Source organism: Rousettus aegyptiacus, unplaced genomic scaffold (assembly GCF_014176215.1).
Source record: "Rousettus aegyptiacus isolate mRouAeg1 unplaced genomic scaffold, mRouAeg1.p scaffold_m13_p_8, whole genome shotgun sequence".
Lineage (NCBI taxonomy): Eukaryota > Metazoa > Chordata > Mammalia > Chiroptera > Pteropodidae > Rousettus > Rousettus aegyptiacus.
Genome location: NW_023416311.1, coordinates 37,180,320 through 37,200,406, shown reverse-complemented (window position 1 = coordinate 37,200,406; position 20,087 = coordinate 37,180,320). Strand labels below are relative to the sequence as shown.

The window sequence follows — 20,087 nt, the reverse complement described above, 5'->3', positions numbered from 1 at the left end:
ACTGAGATCATTCACTTTTCTTAGAATAAAACAGAACATTTAGTACTACAGTATTTTTATCCTATTGATTTCTGGATTTATTATTGTTTTGGATACTATTTAGCTTTAATGGAATAAGAGCACTTTGTTTCTAACTGTGTGTGTGTGTGTGTGTGTGTGTGTGTGTGTGTATTACAAATTACAAATCTGCCTATCATTATGGGACTCATTTTTGTGGTAAAATTATTGACCCTGTTATCTACCTTTTTCTTTATTTGGAATCAGAGAGCGTGAGTGATACAATGACTAAAATAGTTTTCTTTTAAGTCTCATTTATTTGTTTCTGTCTCATAGAGGTGGACTTCATAGCTTGTGTATTTCTAAAAAATAATGCATCTTATCATTACATTTAGTTATGCTTTATCTAATAAATTTTGAGTTCTATGTTGGTATCATAAAATATATGAATTTTTGATCTTGGAAGCTAAGCAGGGTTGGGCCTGGTTAGTACGTGGATGGGAGACCACCTAGGAAGACCAGGTGCTATAAATGTAAAAAAATAAAAATTAAGGGATTGTAAGCTGACAAGGTCCTTGCAGTCTGTGAGGTCAACCAAGGGTTGCCTTGCCTAAAAAAAAATAAATAAAAAATATGGATTTTTTTTTTAAGGTGTCATTGCATCTGGAATTTATATAATTTGGTGGAATAGTGTAAGTACAATATATAGTATTAAATGTGTTATTTAATAATCAACATTATTAATGTGCTTTCATTAATGAAGCAAATGCTATTTTAAATCACATATATGAAGTTTGCCATACCACAAACAAGTACAATACATTTATTTGATTTTGTGAATCTTATAGCTAAACACCATGTAGTATTGACTAAATAAATATGATCAATAAATATGGTTTATTTTCTTTATAATGTTTAATTTCTTTTAACTTTAATTTGTAGCAATATCTATTGAATATAAAACTTATTAATATTTTAAAATTTAACATTTATTTTCAAATGAAATGTTTCTTCTGAGGGCTTCATAATTTACTGTAGTTATTGAACCCTACAGTTAGTGCTTTATCATGCTTAAGTTTATATGCATTTAAATTTAAAATTTTAATTTTAAAATTAGCATAATGTGTATTTACTGGTGGAAATCTCGATCAGCATTTTTAGAGTGAGTGTGTTATTTATGTATTGACTTATTATTTTTTAACCCAACTTGTACCATGAAAGTTTTGAGGCAATGTCAAAAACACTGTATCTCAAAAAAGTGAAATAAAGAAAAAATAGGTAGTTAAAACTAAGGGAAATATAAAGAGTCATCATAAAGCTTGAGGAAAGAATGTTAGTATGCAGACCACAAGTGCCAAAGCTGTGTCTGAAACTAGCTGTGTCTGAAGCTGAGCTTCCAACTTGGCTCTGAGTTTTCCAGTAGCCAAAACAGAAAGAGATAACTGCTCAACTGTGGCATTCATTGTTAGATAAAATAATAGCATTATTTTCAATTTACAGATGAGAAAACTGAGATACAGAAACTTATGTAAAATGCCCAATATAACAAATAGTATAACAACAGTATAACAGCTAGTCAACACAGTTGAGCTGACTTTGATGTCTAAATTCTTTATTTATCTTTCTCTAAGAAATAGTTTTTAATATCTGCCCCATAAAAATCCCTACAGAATACATAGTACCAGAATCCAGAGTTTGTCGTAGCTGAATTACTGTTCTAAAAAAAGATCTTTGTGTAATTAAGGATAATTAACAGTGCATCTTTGTTTATAGTTTTGCTTAGTAAAGATATAACATGTCTAGTGTACGAGCTATAAAATTAAGAAAGGGTGAACAAGTTCCGATGCTTCAAAAGAGCCATATCACATTTTATTTTCACTGATATCCAGACTGCGAGGGTGAACATTTGAAATGGCAGATGTTAAACCATTTTTGACCTACAAATGAACAATTCCATATGGTTCCACCAGTATTATAAGCGAAACCTTAAAAATATGATGATAAAAAATGTCTCATTTGTCAGCAAGGTCATGTGGAGATTTCCTATAAAAGGTCCTCTAATTCTAGTTTTTCAGTCTATAAGTCTTGAATACATTTGATGTTACAATCTACAGAAGGCAACTTGTCACAGCAAGTAACTCTTTCTTATGAGACTATTTCTAATATACACTGAGATAAGAAAATAAATGTAGGGAACATTATTTGTATACTGCAAAGTGATATGTAAATGTGAGAGGTCTCTATTATATATTTAAGTTTACTAAATCAGATTAATTTCAAATTTACCACACTGTCCTCTCTTTGCAAGCTTAATGAGTCAAGCTACACTACATGGCCCTATTATAGCCCGTTATTTCTGCTTGTTCACCCATATCCAGACTTAAACTTAATAAATTAGATGCAAAATATAACTCCACCATGGTTTTTTTTTTTTTAACCCACCCCTGCTTTTAATTTATGGTGTCTTGCTATATGTTAAAGATATTTATAAGCCATCTTAAATTCTTTCTGGAACATAGCTGATTATAAATAAATACATTTATTAAGTAGATGTTCTGCTTTAAACTATTTAGTTCCACAGGCCACTATGAATATGCAATTGTGACCTAATTTAAGAACACATGGTTTTCCTTTAGCAGCAACATCAACGTTGCATTATTTTTAGTAACTGCTGGGTAGAAAATTCTGCTAGGTATTGCGAGGCGGCCCGTTGTTTTGCCAGATTTTCATCCACAAGTATCTAATGTAGACAAAATGGACACAAAGCAAGCAGTTATAGAACATGTCAGCTCCTTTTTAATGATTGAATTTTATTTTTGTGTTTAGTTTTTTTAATTTAATTTTATTATTAGTTTCAAGTATATAATACATTGGTTAGACATTTATATAGTTTATAAAACGATCTCCCTGATTGCTCTTTCTCTTCTCTGGCCGAACATGTCAGTTTTTATAAGTCATTAGTGCACTTTGAAAAATAGGCCCTGTTGGGGACTCATTGTACAGTTCAAATGGTTAAGTTGGTGCAATAAATATTGAGCACGACATCTATTTTTTTTTAATGAGGTAATGGATGAATTATTAGGTAATGATTAGCTTTGCTTTGTTTAAAGAATTTAAAAGTGTTTAAAAAGAAGAAACAATATTTTTAGACAAGCATTTCCCATGTTATAACAGATTAAGCTAGATCCCAAAAGAAATCTGATTTAATTCATTATAGTCAGGAAAGGGGCTGAAGGACATTCAGGTCCACAATCCTAAATTTAGTCTTTCTGTCCTGAGGGAGAACGTCATCCATGGCATGAGCTGTGAAGAAAGTGTTGTAGAACTCTCAGATTCTTTGTGGGCCTAGATAATAGAGGTTTCATTCTATGGTCACCTTCTTATTATTAATGGGAACCTTGAAAACTATTTCCCCTTTATATACCAGGTCCCACCCAGATTCATCCTTCCCAGGGAGAACAGAAATCAGGCCACCTCAGTCCCTTGTTATTCCTCAATTCATTTATACAACTATTTTTAGATCTTTGTATCTTCCAAAAGCATTTGTTGTTTAATTAGAATTATGTACCATTATTTTTCCTTTTTGACTTTTGAAATACACACTGTACCTTTCATATTTTCTCCTTTGGCAACAAATCCAGAAACTAACATGAATTATTCCAGCCATCCTTCTCTTATTTATCTTACAGCACACATACTGAACTCCCTTACGTGTCAAGCCCTAGGTCGGGCTTGTCTTTGGTAATATAGGCACTGCTGCCTGTGCCAACTCTGCTCTCTACCAGACGTTGGCAGTCATAAAATAACACAGTGTGTAAGTGCAGTGACTGGTTAAATCACATCCTTAAAAGTTAGAAATAATTCGACCTCGGTAAAATCACAGCAAAGTTACAGGCATTTCCAGATTGTATCTAGGTTTTCAGGGCCATCATAGTAACAGGACTATCCCAACTATTCCAGATGAGCTTTTAAAACAAACCAATAATATATGATCTGATTACCCAATATCAGAATAATTTGATCATATTGAGCCACTACTCAGTATTCTCTAGGTTGTGTCACTGTATACAGTGTATGTATACAGTGATCATGGAAAAGTCATGGAAAGATAGAGTGGAAGAAACTTTAGTAATCATCAAAATAAAAATAGTAAACAAATCAAAAAGTTCATTATATGAAATGACACCAGTGACACTTAGTGAGTTAATAGTTGAAGTAAATTGACAATCTGGGTTTACCTACTGATAACACATTGCTTTTCCTGGTCAATTAATTTATATTTTCTGTAACCCTATAGGTTTTTACCTTGATAGATAATAGCTCCCCAGGTTAAAGCTTATATATAGATTAGAACACAAGTAGAAGATGCAATAAGTCAGTCTTCCCTCAGCTCTCTTTGACGAAAGCTCCTAATTTCAGGAAGGCGAGTCAAGCTTGCTGAACCTGGCAGCCGTAGCTCATTTTCAGCCTGGCTGGATCTTTGCCTTTGTCCAGAGTTCCATGCTGGACTTTATGATTTTAACAAGATCAGAGTACCAGAAGTTCAAGTAAGCATTGGGACATAGCTGTTGCTGTACTTCTAATATCCATGCCAATAAGCTTGCTTCTGAATGGGGGTGGAGAACTGAGTGAACAGAAATAAGTAATTGCTACCTTTAAGACAAATGGAAGCAGGAGACAGATAAAGAAAACTGTGAGAAGGAAAGGGTAAACAGCAGTGGGAACAGTACATTATTGTGATTAAGAATAGGGGCTCGAGGGCTCAGGAGTCACAGTAAGCTATGCCTCATACCAGCTCTGTCTCTTACATAAACTGGTTAGCATTTCTGAGCCTCCATTTCATCATTATCTTTGAACAGAAATAATACAAATCCTACCTATAGGGTTTGTAAAGTTTATAAAGCCTAACACTTAGTAAGCATTTGATCAGTGCTAGTACTGAGTGCTGATTCGAAAATAGCAATACCCATTTTAATAAGAAATGAGGATAAAGGCATTACCACTTACAAAATTTAGTTAATATGCATCACAACAAGCAGAAAAACAAAGAAATATATACAGTTTAACCTTAAACAAATATGTGAAACTTCTAGATTTCTTGACTTAATTAAACTGCTGTGGAGGTTTTTTTGGTTTGTTATTTATTTATTTCTATTTTTATTTTTGCATTTCATAGAACATCTCCAGTTGTGTTTCCTTAAAGCAGGGATCAGCAAACCTTTTCAGTAAAGGGCTAGTTAGTAACTATTCTGTGTGCTTAGGGTCAAAATCAAGGATATAATGTAGATGCCTGTATACAAAAAAATTTCCAGGACTTTTTATTGATGAAATCAAAAATAAGTACAATTGTTTGTAATACAAGTCTCTAATAAGACTAGTTGAATTCTTTTTTTTGGGGGGGGGGTACATTTTCTTTAATCGTGGTTCAAAGCTATTGTTCCCTATCATCAGATTGATTGCTAACATTTATCTGTGAAAAATATTCTTAGCTTATAGGCTGTAGGGAGACAGGTGGCAGACAGGATTTAGTTCACAGGCTGTAGTTTGCTGACTCAGATCTTAAAAGATTAGGGAAGTAAAAGAGCCATGAGAGATTCTGATCAAATTAACATGTTTGCAAGTAACAGTAGAGCTGTAATAGTGTCTGAACATACTTAGATGTAGAGTGCAATTGAAACAAAACTTAAGGCTATGCATGGGTTCCCTGGTTTCTGGAAGAAGGCTCTAAAATCTAAAACTGGGTGTACTTTCTCATTTTACATTTGCCTGCAGTTTCTGCTATGAAAGTAGACAGGGTTGATATACCTTCTTACATGCATGTTCTCAGATGTTGGGTCCATTTTAGCAGAAGAAAGAAAGAGCATGTCTAAGGCAGTACTGAGAGATGCTCATTTCATTTCCTCTCTTAGAAAAAAGAGAGGAAAGACAGGAAAAGCATACAGAAGCCTTAATAGCGATAGGGTGCCTAGCTCCTGCAATGATGCCTTGATTCTGTAATGAGCATCTTGTATGCCTGGGACTGGTAAGGTATCTCTTACTTGTTGCTGTTGTGGGAAATTCTAGAATTTACATATAATGGAAAGGTGAGTTCAGGAAGGGAATTTAAATGTAACACTAATAAGGATGAAAATACTCTAAGCTTTTTGCATTGTCAGCACCGTGGAGAGCCAAAACTGATGAGAAGAGAGAGCAGTGGTTGAGGAGAGCCAGTCGGAGTGCAGTAGTCCATGTTGCCTTAAAATGACCTTCATTTGGGTGTAGTTGAATAGTGACTGTCAGACACATTTTTGTAGGAATCAAGACACCAACCATCTCTGGTTTACCATATTCTGGGAATCTGGTGGAGGCAAGAAGAGCCTGGTGTGTCAGGGAGCCCATGGAAAAGGAGAAAAATGGGAAAATTGTGGTACCTCAGAGGAAATACAGAATCCCTTTATCAATTAAGAATTTGGGTTCAGCGAAGACATCTGAATTTCCAGCTAAGCCTTAGGGATCCAGTGCAGAGTAGGATCTAGTTCGATGAAGAGACCGGGCGCAGAATGGAAAGGACGGGGATACAAAGAGGATATGATAGAGAGGGCCATGTCCAGAGGTGACTTATACAGAGTTCATTTCAAGTGGGGCATGGACCAAGTTCTTTCCTCAGAAGTTTGAGAGTGGCAGGAAAACATTGGGGACAGGCTGAGGCAGGTCTTCCTATCCTCTGGCCACTCATATTCTAGATGACAGTGGACATACTCATGAGTACACAGAACTGAAATTGAATGGTATGGATTTTCCCAAATATCCTGAATAGTTTTGATGTTCTTCAGAGGCCAGCCAACACTGCGAGGCCTTGTGGAAAGAGGTACTGTTAACTTTGTGACTGATTTACATAGATGATACTAAAGCTTGAATTGGAATTATATTTTTACAATCTTGCTAAACAACCATTTTTTTTTATTATTTAAATGTTCTCTCCTCCCTGAAATGTGAACTTAACTCTCAATCCAACAGACACTAGTTCTTAATGTACCTTAGAGCAATACACGCCATTGATGAAGAACACACCAATATTCACTATATTTGCTTTTCATTATAGCATTTATTGAGAGTCTACTAAGTACCAGCTCTGTGTTAGAATTATAGAGATGAATTTGATGAGATTTCTGGAGAAAATAGCTGTAACAATTATTTAATTATGACATTATAATCACTACTAAAAAAAGAGATATATAAAATTGCTGCCAAAACAAACAGGAAGTGATAACTTTTTAAATTAAATTTCTGACAGTGTTTACTTTTAACAATGGCTTATTGACAACTCATATCATCTCTAAGGTTATTATATGCACTGAAATAATGCACACCGAACAGCTTTATCAGATGCTACCTTATTTTAAAAAAATTATCTGTCCCTAAGACAAAAACCTAAATTTGTCTAAGATGGCAAGCACAATAAATAACCTTCTGGATTATATAACGAATTCCGGAGACATTTATTCATTTGAATTAAATGCAAAAATTCCTGCTGGGAGTTCACTATCACGAAGTACATCAGCTTTCATGATTTGAAACTGCTCTTATCCAAATCATCTTGATGAGGGTGAAATAGGATGGAGAAAAATCCTTAAACATCCTCTTAAAAATGACAAAGGAGGAAAGGATAAATTTTAAATGTGAATATCAATTTCAAGATTTAAGAATAAGATATTTTTTAACCCTTTTATATTGCTTTGCACTAAAATAGAATAATTGTCATAGGATCTAGTTACCATGGTGATATATCTTTCAAGAGCACATAACTAGATATAGTCCCTCAATTATACTATCAGATAATATTGAACACATAAGTTATCTTTCTTTTTATATTAAGCTATTTTAACTAAATAAAAATAATACAAAATTGAGTTGCATACTGTATGAAATGAAGAAATAATAATATATATTATGACATATTTGTTTAAGTTTTTAGGAAGCCTACACTTCTTAAAATATTTTTTTTTCCCTGTCACATATCAAGCTAACTGGAACTGACCATTTGGTGACCAAATAAAGGCAATTCTCAAGCAAAAATAATGTTATCCATGTAAATATGCTACACATTCTGCTTGTAAAGCAGTTAGCACAATGCTTGCCACAGAGTAGCCCTTGGTGTTTGTGAATGGTGATAATTCTCTGCTTATCCTTTTTCCTTTTTTCCTCTGACTTCTCTCTATATTCCGTCTGTCCTTCACTTTCTTTCATTGTGGCTCCCTGCACTTTCTGTTTTGTAGTTGTTTCTTAATTTCTTTCTTCTTTGCTTCCTTGTTTTTCTTTTTCCATTTTTCTGAACTAATTTTTAAAAGATTAATATGAGAGAACAACGTGAGACTCATGCTAGAATAACACCATGGTAACAAAACAGCATATTGTTGCAAAGTTGCAAGTTTGAGTAGCATTTCATTTTGGATGCGTGAAATGCAGGGGGTATGGGGGAGGTGGATATGAGAAAGGGATGTCAGGGTGAAATTTGGTAAGAAGCAACCTTAGGAGAAGAGGAATTTGAATAATGAGGAAGAATCTCTGTGGCAGCACTCATGATGGAAGCTGCTGCTTTCCCATCTAAGCCCGAGAGCTTCATGCACTCCTTAGTACCAAAATAGTAGAAGGTTTTAGCAAACATTCTGCAGGAGGCTTTAGTAGAACATATTGGAATCTTAGAATTTTATCTACATTATTCCATGCAGTGCATAGCTTAATGCAACAGAAGATAAAAAACAGAATAGATATACAGTTGATGAAAAATAATTGAGGTATAATAGAAATGCATTGACAGCCTCCTCCTAGGAGATTAAACATTCTCATTGCTCAGCTCCATTTCTCTGTGTTCCAATGACATTGGGTAGAGTAACTGGAAGATTTTAAAAACCCAGAGTCTTAAGTTTTCCTGTGTAAAGGAATGAAATGAACCTGTCAGGTAAGAGCCTTTCTTGAATATAAGCATCTTCTTTCTATCTTGGTGGTAGTTTGATGGCAAATGATATGTTGCCATATTTGATTCCAGTTTTACCATGGAGATAGTTTTTGGAGGTACTGGTTCAGAGCTTTAAGAGATTACTGCTGAGGGGCTCCTTGGCAAATTCCTCTCTCTGCAAGGACCCAGGGAGTTCAGGACATTATGACCAGAATGCAGGAGGAATGTAATGAGTGATGTAGAAGTCTAGAATATCAGGTAAAGATCTAGAAGAGTATTCTCAGTGTTCAGCTTTCCATCCATATTACTAGTTATCCCCCAAACACAGTAAACCAGTCAGTGGATGTTAATACTCTTTAGCAGGTCATTCCCATATAAGCTTCAGATGGGGTAGTTTCCTCTGTAAAGTAATCTGAATCTTGATTTCTGCCTTCTTGTTTGTCTCTTCATTTATTTAGGCAGCTCGCTTTGTGACATTATGCCACTGTCAAAATAATGCTTCAGAACTCTAAAATGGCACTCGTTTGGTAGAAAAACCCAAAGGAAAATACAAAAAAGGAGTAATATCTCTTAAACATAATGCTAAATATTTAAATTATGCATATATATTTATGCAAATATGCCACAAAACATAATTTATTTACGTGACTCTCCTGAGCCATTGTATATACTTAGTTGACAAGAAATGATAAAAGAGTTGTTAACTGACATCTGAGTTGAAGACCTTCATAGTCAACTTGTTAGTTGGATAGTTAAGTATTTTTTAAAAAATCCATTAAAAATTTTCTTTTCAAGTATGCTATGCTTGGGTTCTCCTCTCTCATATTTTGTAAAGTAAGTATGGATTGAGTTTTATATCAACAGAGAAGATAAAAATCAAATTTACATGATGATTATATAATATGGTCTCCAAATCATAAAATACTATTGATTGGGATCCAGGGACCCTGTCTTACCCAGTCTCCTCACTCTAGGCAAGATTACATATGATTCACATTATGATTATTCAGATATGCCATTTAGGCAAAGATAATGTTGTTTGGAAATATTTTCTATATTACTTATGTGATTTCTTTAGAAAGTCTATTGTTCCCTTGAAGCCTATTTCTGGTTCCTTTATAGATATAATAAAATGGATTAGGAAATTATTGGTTAAATCTATGATGTCAGACTTTTTAGAGATGACTAATAATTTCTGTTTTCTCTGATACTGAGAATTTTTATACATTCATCTAAGTCATTGTGCCTCAGTATAGGCTGAAACCCTTATAATGTTCAATATTGCATGCAAGGAACTTAGAAGAAATAGGATATATTCAATTTTATCTTTCAAGAATGCTAACTTTTATTTTTTATAAGGAAATTTAGGCTTTTTGAAGGGCTTATTTTTATAAGAATTAACTTTAATTTTATGAGAATTTTTAGGGAAAAACATTCATACTAGAGAAATGATAAAAAAGCAAAAACCCATATCAGAGCCCATTCTCCAGGAAAATATGTCATTATAAACATTTTGCAAATATTATTTGAGAAACGTTTTTACATAAAAATAAAAGGTATAGAATGAATGGGCTGAGGTAATGTCTCCTTTATACTTCCAATGTTTCCAGGTCATTCTGACTCAGAGCAATGTCCCTTAAGTCACAGGCAGATTGTTATTGTCCCTGCTCTTGCACTTCTCCTTCATCTCTGGCTGTCTATCTTTGGGGTCTAGTGTAATTAAGACTTAGGGGCCTAGACAGAAGACAGTGGAATAGTTTACCCAAGAGTTTACTACTCCTGCCCATTTGGAATAATCTCTTGGATTTCTGTGCAGAAATCTTTACATACATTTATCTACTGAATTCAACTCCAAGGGATCAAATTTAGTAATTCTAATATAATCATCCACACTCCTACTAAGTGTTCTTTTCGATTTAATTTAATTTGACAATTTATTGAATGCTCGTTACATGCTAGGCATTGTTGTATATGTCAGTAAATGAAGCAAACAAACCCTTTCTCTTTTGGAGCTTAAATTTTAGAAGAGGAGATGGATATTAAACAATAGACATAATAGATTAGTAAGTTAAATAGCATTTTAGAAAGTGGCAAGTTCTATGGAAAAAGAAAAAGTAGACTAGTATAAGGGGGATCTGGAGTTCCAAGGTGGAGGTGAGATAGGATGGTTTTTGTGAAGGTGTCATTTGAACAAAGACATAACAAGAAATGAAGGATTTGGCTGTGTGACTATCTGTGGAAAAAAATATTTCAGCTGGTTTAAACAACCATGGCAAAGATTCCAAGGTGTGAACATGGGAGCCTTTGTGTCTGGAAGAGAGATAGCAAGGAATAGCACCAGGAGAGAAAATCAAAAGACAAGAGCCCGGTCATTGAGCATTGTAATCCTTGCAACAACTTTAGCTTTTCTCTGAGTGAGATAGAGAACCAATGTGGACAGTTGAGAAGCACATGATCCAAATTATATTTTTAAAGAATCATTCAATTTTGTTTGTGTTTGTGCATGTGTGCATGTATGCGCACGTGTGTGTGTGTGTGTGTGTGTGTTGGGAATAGCCTGCAGGATGGCGTGAGAAGAAGAAAAATTAGAAGGCTAGTCCATGTGACAGATGATGATATGATGTCTTAGACTAGAAAGGTAGTAGTGGAGATAGCAAGAAGTGACTGAATGGTGAATATCTTTTGAAAGTAAAACTGACAATGTTTCCTGACATATTGCATGTGGGCTATAACAGCAAGAGAAGAGTCAAAAATGAATTCAGTTTTTGTGGTCTTATTATTTAAGATTGCGTCCACTGAGATGAGGAGGGCTTTGTTGGGACAGGCGTGGAAAGATATCAGGAATTCAGTTTATGACAGATGAAGCTTGAGTTGCTTTTTAGAAATCCAGAAAGAGATATTTAATAAGCAATTGTATAAACCGTTTAGTGGTTTGTGCCAGGGATTCAAATTGTAGATAGAAATTTGGTTGCCATTGGCGAACAGGTGTTATTTCAAGTGATGAAATCACTAAATGAAATAGAGAAAAGGATCAAGGACTGAGTTTGGAGACATTCGACACTAGGAGAAATGAGCTCTTGTCCTTCATACCTCTATTGCTCTTGTGTTTTTGAACATCTTTTTAAAAATCTTATATTTTTATTCTTATCCGGTAAACTCAAACATTCCTTTATTGAGAATATAAGGCATATAAATGTGCTATTCAGGGGACCAAATAGAGATGGTTAAGATATACTCAAGTCCAGCTGTTCTTGACCAAATCGCATTTAAAATGATCTATTTTACCTTTTTTGTATATAAGATTTTATAGATGGAGTTATATATCTAACTCTCTGTACTCACCTTTTTTTCCTCTCCCTACACACTCAATATAAGTAGTTCCATCATTGTTTTCAGTGTCTTTCTAAAGATTATCTTAAAATAGATCTTTTTTCAAGTGAAATATTTACATGCTCGTTGCCTTTATTTAGCTATGAGCTTCAAGTGGTCAAGTTAGAAAGAAAAAATATAAATCCTTAAACAAATCATATGAGTCTGTGTAGTATGAAAGATTCTTGCATGAAAAATTATGATTTTATTGGTAAACTGTTTTATAGTTCTAGAAACAACCTTTTAAATGAGCCAATAGTTTTATCAGAACTTTGGAGGGCATAATTATTTTTAAAGATATGTATTGTGATGAATAATAAATATGGATCTAAATAATGTAATATAGCAATTTTAATAAGTTTGAAATTCAGAGTGGTTATCTGTATTCACTTTACATTGTATTCACTTTATTTGTGTGTATATGTGCAGGTATATATACAGATACACGCACATGCCCGTGTATATACATATATGTATAATATGCATATATAAAATCTCCATGAGGGCACCATGTCCATTGCTTTGTTCTCTTCTCAAAATAGAAGTTAGCATTGCAGATCTCTGCTGTAAGTTATTGCTTATTGAGCATCATCACAAAGAAAAAAAGTTTGTAAGATGGTTTTTTAAAACTTTTTATTTTGAAAGAACTTTAGTCACAGAGAATTTGTACAACTCGTACTCAGAATTCTTGTGTACCCAGATTCTCCAGCTGTTAACATTTACCACACTTTATTATTCTCTAACTCTCTAATTGTTTTTATGAAATCATTGAGAGTAATTTGCATACATAGTACCCCTTTATTTCTAAATATTTTGTTTACACTTCCTATAAAACAAGTACTTTCACTTATATAATTGTACTACAGTTAACCAAGATCAAGAAATTAACATGTATACAGTGCTGTTATCTAGTGTCGAGGTGTTTGTCAAATTGTCTTATATTTAATCTCTAACCATTGGCTATTTAGTTTTATTAAGCAACCTATCTTATTTATAAAATATCATATCAACCACTGCTGATGTTTAATTATAGAACTGTGATAGTTGCAAAAGCAAATCACTGTTTGTGTGGCCTTCTTGCGATCAGGTAAGAGTTCCAGCCACTTGGGCCTAAGTAACCTATTGTTTTAAATGTCAGTGATGCAATGATTCCAATAATACTGGATGTGTTCACCTGTTTTTTAGTGTCATAATATTACACATATTTTATCTTTAAAGGGTTACTTTATTTTTCCAGGTAAATATCTGACACTATCCCATTCAAAGGATTCTATAAATAAAATGTCCCCAAATGTATTCTCTTTTTAAAACATATCTGGAAATAAGTATCTACTGTTTAGATTACACAAAACACACATGAATGAATGGAGAGAAACATGTTCATGGAAAGAATGACCATTTTGAAGTGTGGGAAGAGATACTGTATGTGTTTACATTTTAATGGATCTTCCTCTGTTTTCGTGAATTAAGTCATCATACTAGGATTAGCTATTGTCTGCCTCCTATTAGCCAAGATATTTTTCTTTTAAGCCTTATTTAGATCATTGGTTTTCAAGCTATTTCCCTGAGCACTGTCATATGCTTTAAGGAGTATCATTATTTAATTCAAATTTAATTTAAGAAAGAATCATTTAAAAACCCTAAAAGAAAATACACTTATTAATTAACAAACTTGAATACACTAAAGATCACCAGTATATTTAATGTTTTACTAAGTCGATTCTTGAAAGAAAAATTTCCCTACCATCTCTGGGCATATATTTGGCACTTCTGAAAATGTGTTATTGACTAGAAATGGTATAGTGTTATACTTGTTCATTTGCAAGTTTAACACTAATTTCTTTAACAAACACTTAAATTTTTAACAAAATTTCTCAGTATGTTACTACAGTATACATATTACATACCAGGTAAAACTCAGTGAGTGTTCTAGCAAGTACAATACAAATATTACCCATCCCATCATAAAAATATTATTTTATCCATGACAGTAGTGGTTATTGTTAAATTGGAAGTTTCAGCCACCCCACATTGGCTGATATTAAGCAAAATGAGCTGAATTTGGCCAAGCAAGATCACATTTCAGTTCCGTGACTGGCTCTTTAATGATGGTTACTTGCAAGTGACTTCAGTTAAGGAATGAAACTAGTAACAGAATTGAAATAAAATATGGAGTTAGCCTGAATAAATTGTTTTTGAACTTTTGAATTTTTTTACCTATAAATGGTTACCCATATATCTTAGATTTTTAAAGAAAATTATATTTTTGAACATACAATGTTAAAATATACTTTGGAGCCTACTTCTGATAAATGGAGAAGATTAAAACGGATGAGTTGTCTATTCATTCACTTCATCCATGTTGAATATTTACTAATTAGAAAGCAAAGTAAACTATTATTAATATTCCAGTTCTAATTTGAACAAAAGAACCCTACTACTCCTCTTTTAAGTTACTGGATTAGTTTTATGAGTATTTTGAGATTTTTAAGGGGAGCTCTTGAGAAAACATGGCAATTTCAGTTATATTTCTACATGAATTAAGATTTTGTCACTGCTGTGTAACCAAAATGAAATTCACAAATAATTTATCTATGCAAGTAGCAGTCATCTGTCACCCTCAATTGCAAAATTTTGTACTATTAAATATACATCAATTCAGTTTAATGGATATACATATTACAATTTTGAACTTGTAAACATTAATATATACTATTAAAATGCCACTTCTAGTAGAGATTTAGTGGACTGGAATAAAGCCTTCCACTACTAAAATTTTGGTAACTGGTGGTTTGAATTCCTCAAAACAAACAAACAAACAAATAAACAAATAAACAAAATAAAGGGACAGGTCTATAGGGTGTGCCTTTGAAAATTAAAAGGATCTTTAGCATTTGCATTGTGTTGCAATTACAGATAAAAAAGTTTTCCTTGATTCTCAGACTTGTCTAAAATACTTCCCCAAATCTAGTTCCTCCAAGATCTCAGTCTTCTGAGTTACCTCTTTGCTCTTCTTTTCCCAGTGGTTCCAGCTGTGTTTGGAGCTGGTTGCCTTTGTACAGCCTTCTCAGGGCCACTGCTGGGAGAAATTGTATTGTGAGTTTGTTCCCTAGAGGAAGATTGTGAAAAAATGGGTGAAAAGGAAATAGAAAGAAAATTGGTTTGAAGGAAAATGGCTAAATCAGGAGCAGATGACTCCAAGGGCAGGAAAGGTAATTTTTTTTTTTTTCTTTATTACCTGGGGCTCCTGCGAAAAGAGGAAAAAGCAGCTCAGTATGACTTTTAGCATTTTGCGAAATTTTTGGCAGGCAGCTTCGAGGCTGCTTCTATACCATGAAGAGAACTCATGAAGGTTCTCATGAATATTTCCTATTGAAGAACAAGGTTTTTAAAAATCATGATATTGTTGAAAGAAAACAACTGTATTTGTTTTAACATAGTATTTTTGTTTTCTGGCAGTTTCAAAATATTCTAAATTAAGACCTTATATTTAAAATGATAACAACAATAACAAAGAAATCAAATAAAGACTTTATGTCATTTTAATATTGACTTTATTCTGAAATCTAAAGGATTACTACTAAATGATATTGTGAATAACCAACTAAAACACCTATGGATTTCAACCTTTTTCTTCAACAAAAATTTTGCTGTTTGTTGGCAGAAAATGTGTAGAACATTATAAAACTGTTTAAGTAATCAGTCCAGTCCCATATAATTGGATGGTTAATTTTTTGACAGTAATCGTTATATCAACTGGAAATAGCTAAAATATCTATTTTATTTTTGCTATTTCTTCAAGGATTATTTTGAAAAAATGTACAAGTATTAAACTTTATTTTTATTTTGTTGTTTTTTTTTTTTTGATGAACAGTTAAACATGTATAGTAGAAGAGATGAGTGAGTCATTTTCAGGGTTTATTGTCTTTTATATTTTAATAATTTCATTTTTTAAAATATCTGTGGTTGAAATTTATGCATGTCACTCCTAGAGCCTGAGAACACAACCATTTCTAAAGGCTCCTACCTGTGTAGAGCTAACCACGTTCTTGTTTACTTTGAAACCAATTTCAGTTTTGCTGAGCCTAACAGGGTTTCATGTTGTGATGGTTTATTAGACAGAGAGGACAGTAATACAACTGTGGTTTTCTTGAATGAGCCAGGCATTTTCACACACTGTATTTTTTTGTTCTTTGAGAACTTCGGTCCAGGAAGGGAATTCAGAGCAGGATCGGCACAGAGGCCCCTAAGTAGCCTCGCTTATCTGCTTGCACATGGGAGCCAGACCAGACTTTCTTGAATACAAATATTAAAACGTCTCTTTCCTTCTTAGGGCACTTTACAGATTTGAGTTTGCCTTAACCAGAAAATTCAGGTCTCTTAGGACAACAGCCGGATTTCTGTCTGTCCTGTAAGACCCTGTGTGACCTGGCCTGGCCTCTCTCTTCAGGTGCATTATATACCATACATCCCTGGACAGTCAGCGTTCTGGTCACATGGGCCTGTTGTCTGCTCCTTTAAGATGTCATTCTTCTTCCTACCTTTGACCTTGCACATACTTTATTCCTTGACCCCTTCCTCTCTACTTTGGTCTTCTCTTAACCAACTCTTTTCATTCCTTTAGAACTCAGATTAAAGAGCTTAGTGTTCTACTGACCCCAGTATAGATGAATACCCCTTTTTTTTACTATTGTTTTTTGCTATTTTTCCTTTTTTCAATACCATTTAATATTTCTTTGTAGCATTTATCATGTTACATTTCTAAAGTTATTAATTGTCTCCCAGCCCAGATAGAATGTATTATATTTATATTATATAGGTACATGGAACAGAACCATGAACATAGAGCATATGCTTTAAATAGTATTCAAACAAATGCAGTCAGATATGTATATATATTTTAAATATATATTTATTTATAAAGGCAGTCATTTGAGATTTTATAATTGATTGCGTTAGTATTTGAGGTAGGGCAGAAGTAGCACAGTCTAAACATATAGTAATAAAGAATTGTTTTTTGAAAGCCTGAATGTTCTCCATTACTTCCCAACTCTGCATCATTTCTAGCCATGAGCATAGCATTTGGTTGAGCAGCATAGACTAAAATGCATATTAGACAGTGCATTCCAGTCTTAAGAACTAATGGCAAACAAATAATATTTTCTGCCATAGCACATATGGAACTTTAAAATAACTGCCTAAGGCCATGTTGAAAAATTGCCTGATTTTTTTGGATTCAAGTGCTGAGATAGCCTCATATACACATCATTCTTTATAATCAATGTTAGTCTTTGGTAATAATTGTTGATCTAGATATAGGAGTGTTCCTTCTGGGATAATTGAGGTCATGTAACTTTCAGGGCCCAGATGGGCTGATTTGGAAATAGATATGTCTTCTCAGATTTACTCTGTTAAAATCAAATCATTGGTATTTGTTCCTTCTAGGGTGTTACAAAGAACCTCGGTGAAGCGCCTCTGTTAGTTAAAACTAATAGAACAGAAAAAAAATGTTATATAGAATAAAATAGAAGACAGTAATATCACTCATATTATTCCATTAAATGTTTGTTTCAGTTTCACATGCACACACGCCCATGTTTGTGTACATATGCACATATATATGTGTACTAGTTGGTAATAGAAAAGACACTTTTTACTGTTGTAATGAGTTGTCTGTTTACTGCTCCTCTGAAAAATCTAGAGGGCACTACTCTTGATACCTAAATATGATTTTCCCACATAGGGATCTGAGATCTGAGATATATCCAATGCAATTTCCTCAGCTTGCTACCTTAAGGAACATTCCGTAGCCAATATGAATGTGTTGCTTGCTGATAATTTGAAGTTCCATACGTCCTAAGTAATCAGTGCACTGGAAAGGAACTAATAGTGTCCCTGTGCAGAAGACAAGGTTGAGCAGAGACAGTAGGAGAGAAGGGACAGAGAGGCTATTTAGGAAGCTTAAATTGAACATCACAATTCTTTTTGGTAAAAGAGACAATTTTCTTCCTTTTAGCTGCCAGCCAATGGCATGTCTTCACTCCCGTTAACCTGTACATAGCTGTGTCCATAATATCCTGCCTTTCCTAAAAGTTTTTGTTGTTTCCTGGCAAATCAATTTAATTAGATAATCAATATAAGTAGTTTTAGATATTAGAATTGTCCATGAAATTTATATTTTTATTACATACTTTATCTGGAATTAACTGATGTTTTCCATATGACCTCAAGCTCATTAGTAAGGCTTCTTTCAGCACTAACCCCTTATAATTTTATAGTTGACAGCTCATATTGGATAGTGACTTGTAATGTCATAGAAAAGGCTGAACTTCTTCCTTACGCTTTTTATTCATTAAGCTAGTGAGGCTTATTTCTAGGAGAATAAATTATTTTTAGAAGAAAATATTGGCAAAAATCATTAAACAAATGGAAAAAGATGCTGTGTAGTGTTTCCCAATTTAAATTCTTTTTAAAAATGCTGCATGATATATTTTATAGTTTTTATTTATGTCTGTGGAGAAATATCCTAAAACTATATATTTTCATCAATGAATTTTTTAATATTAAGAACATATAATGAATCATTTATTTCATTGATAATAGAATAAAAATGCATTGGGCACCACAGATTTTGTCTTTTTTTTTTTTTTAAATTTAGACCTTAGAAATAAATTTGTTCCTTAATTTCCAAACTTAAGTTAAAGGAATGTATCATTCTTCAAGAGCTTGAAAAGTAAGATGTGTTCTTGCCACTTCCTTTTTAGGTAACTTAAAATATACGTGTAAGCTCTATTTTCTATTGATGTTGACAGGGTAGTTAGATGAAGATATGGTTTTCTACTACTGAGGTAGACATGTATCAACATTTATTGAGCCCTCGCCATACAAACTTCTTCCTTCCTTCCTTCCTTCCTTCCTTCCTTCCTTCCTTCCTTCCTTCCTTCCTTCCTGTGCATTGGTTAATGAAATCTAGTAAGTCTCAGGTGTACAATTCAATAGTAAAGCATATATATTTTGCATTGTGTGGGCAGTGAACACACAATGCAAAATATATATGCCTTACTATTGAATTGTACACCTGAAACTTACTAGATTTCATTAACCACATATTTGTTCTCTTTTACCCCATCTGCCTTCCCCCTCCCACCCCCCCCCCCCCCGGTAACCACTAGTCTATTGTCTATGTCCATAAGTCTCTGTTTGTTTGTCCTGTTTATTTGTTTCTTTTAAGTTTATATCCCACATATAAGTGATATCATGTGGTTTTCAGCTTTTTCTGTCTGGCTTATTTCGCTGAGCATGATTATTTTGAGGTCCATCCATGTTGTTGTGAATGGCAGTATTTCATCTCTTCTTATGGCTGAGTAATATTCCATTATATATATGCACCACAGCTTCTTTATCCAATCATCTATTCTAGGACACTTCAGTTGCTTCCATGTCCTGGACACTGTGAATAATGATGCTATGAACATCAGTGTGTAAATATCTTTTTGTATTTACGTTTTCAAGTGTTTGGGGTAAATACCTAGTAGAGGGATTGCTGGATCATATGGTAGATCAATTCTTAGTTTTTTGAGGAACCTCCATAATGTTTTCCATAGTGGCTGTACCAATTTGCCATCTGTTCATTTTCAGAGCACTAGGTGGAATTTTTTTTTTTTTATCATATCTGTTTTATGATTGAGGAAACCAGAGCTAATAACAGTATTGCACAGTTTATTGTAGAGCCCATGTTCTTAACCACTGTGCCACACTATTTTCATATTACACTCAAAAAAGATTT

At 33.5% G+C, this 20,087-nt stretch overlaps 1 protein-coding gene across 8 annotated transcripts in view; it reads left to right on the top strand.

Moving 5' to 3' along the window:
* PRR16 (proline rich 16) overlaps positions 1-20,087 on the top strand; it is a 253,880-nt gene that overhangs the window by 39,702 nt on the left and 194,091 nt on the right. The gene's annotated exons all lie outside the window — the stretch shown is intronic.